Source organism: Petaurus breviceps, unplaced genomic scaffold (assembly GCF_028583685.1).
Source record: "Petaurus breviceps papuanus isolate PSGF00001 unplaced genomic scaffold, PetGlider_PUasm1.0 90603, whole genome shotgun sequence".
NCBI lineage: Eukaryota > Metazoa > Chordata > Mammalia > Diprotodontia > Petauridae > Petaurus > Petaurus breviceps.
The window spans coordinates 7,072,530-7,075,254 of NW_027187284.1; positions in this window are offsets into that span (position 1 = coordinate 7,072,530).

Genomic DNA, 2,725 nt, shown 5'->3' on the forward strand with positions numbered 1-2,725 from the left:
ATAGTCCTCTCATTTCCAGCCCATCAAAGGTCCCACATGTCATTGTACAGTGATAATCATTAAATATAATATTTTGGCCAAAGTCTGAATAATCAAATAGACTGCTTTGCCTCATTTTAAAAAGGCTCTTTTTCTGTGTCAGCAAACCCAGAGACAAGATAAGATTGGAAGTAGGATTTAAAACAGGTACCCTGAAATCATAAATTCCAAACAGACCCAGATTTGTCTTGTTCTCAGAGAACACCTCTCCTTATGTCAACAAACCAGAAGAGACCTACTTTATGGCCCTAAGGATGAGACCCTCAACTCGAGGCCTTAACTTGAGTAAGGGGACTTTTTCTTATCTTAATATTTTCTGAACATATACCATGATATGGAATGTTAATGGTAAAGAAAACACAGATATTCTGAATCATAATTTCAATTGACACTTTGTCAACTCTCTTGTTTTATTGTATTTACATTTATTCAATTAAGAAAATTCCTTTCTCATACTATGATTAAACATTTATGGGGATCAAAAATTTGTGTGACGCAGCCACCCTGAATTGGGATGGTCCTAATATTTCCTTAAGCTATTTCATCTTTTTCTTCTTCAGTCAGGACTCAGTTCCTGTACTCCTTGTGTAAGTCTGCTAGCTTTGGGGGAATAAATGTTGTAATTTTATATTACTATTTCTCTGTCTCCTTTAACCAAACTTTTTAAAGGTCAACAACAGTCACAGTCACCCAATGTACAGCATGTCCCAAAAGTCTGTGAAGTTTTAGGCTATTGAAGCTAATAATTAAAACTCTTAAAAATTTCACTAAGACTTTTTGGGACACTGTGTATACCAAAAAGAATTTTTAAACGACTGTAAGTGAAAGTGCAAACTTCCACTATTTTTATACACTTTGTTTAAAAAAATAAAATGTTTTTTTAATTTTTATATTATGTTAATATTTTTATATAGAACACAACAGTAATACAATAGTCATTAATTTTATCTCCATATACTCCTCTGGACTTATTTTTTTTTACCTTCTGTGTATTATTCTGGATCTTCTTGTTGTTCTTACAAGGAAACAAGTTTTTACTATGTCTACATGTCCCAGGCACTATGCTAAGCATTTCTACAAATATCTCACTGAATCATCACACCTTGGGGAGGTTATTGCACCACCAGAAGGTATTATTGTTAACCCTCTTTTATAATTAAAGGTACCAAGACAAAACAGAGTTTAAGTGATTTGCCCAAGGTCACACCAGCTATAGTTAGTGACTCATACTGGATTTGAATTCAGGTCTCCTTGACTGTCTAGAAGACTCCGTGTTCTATCCACTTCGCCAGTTGTATCAAACTCCACTAGAATCAGGGGACACTCAACCATATGTAAAGATACTAGTGGGCAGCACATTGACTTAGAAAAACACATTATCTATTTTTAATGCAATTTTATTTATTTTGTTAAATAGTTCTCCATTACATTTAAGTCTGGGTCATCCCACAGTGCAACCTCTCAGAATTGTAGTCAAATGCATAAGTTTGAATTCTGTCTTCCCTCCAAACACCTCCAGATTTTTCCCAGTATTTATCTCTGTTGTATGTTATGGTGCAACAATATTCCATAACATTATTGTACCACATTTATTTCAGCTACTCCTCAATCACTGGACATATGGGTTATGTGTTTTTCCATTAGATTGTAAGCTCCTTGAGGGCAGAGGCTGTCTTTTGCCTCTTTTTATATGCTAGTACTTAGTACAGTGCCTGACACATTATGGGAGCTTAATAAATGCTTATTGTTTGATTAACTGATCGTTTCCAGTTATTTTTTCCTATACTGAATGATCCTTGCTGCTAAGAATATTTTTGTATAGAATCAGAGAATTTAAGAGTTGAATGGGGCCATCTAGGATAATTTCTGCCTAAATAAGAATCCTTTCTACAAAATTCCTGAGAAATAGCCATCCATATTTTGAGGACTTTTAGTGAGAGAATTATTGGGAACCCATAATCTGAATACAGCCCATTAAATTTTTGGAAAGCTCTAATTTTTAGGTGGTTGTTTCTTCACACCAAGCCTAGATCTATTTCTCTGAAACTTCCACTGAATTACTCCTAGTTCTGATCCTGTAGCACAAATCTAATGCCTCTTTAAGAATAATAGCTTTTTAAGTACTTGGATTATTTGACCACTGAAATTTACAAAACAAGGAAAAATACAAAATGTGGCCCTCATTCCTATATATTCCACTGGTAGTCACTTATTGACAAGGGGGCTGATATAGTTTTTCCTAGCTGGAAAGCTTATGAAAGGAAAAGAGAACTTTAGAGTCTCAGGGGCAGATGCATATGTTGTCAGCAGCTAGCCATTGCAAGAGAAAGGAACTGTAACCCAGAATGTGCAGCCACACTGGGACTTTTTGAATTTATTCTCCCTCATTGGCATCCCCTTGTATGCCTCAACCACTACTTGTAGAAATGATGTTACTTACTCTGGGGAGTTTCCTGTTCTCTTTAAATTTTTCTTATGAATTCTGTCTCCAGATAAAGAAAAGCTGATTTGCATTTCATTCTGAGGGAGAGTTTGCTATAAATGAGTGGACTACACTACAGGGAAGTTAGAAAGAGTCTAATTCTAGACTTAATTCTGAGTTTATATTGAAGTTCTCTCTCTCTCTCCCTCTTTCTCTTTCTCTCTCTCTCTCTCTCTCTCTCTCTCTCTCTCTCTCTCCCTCTTT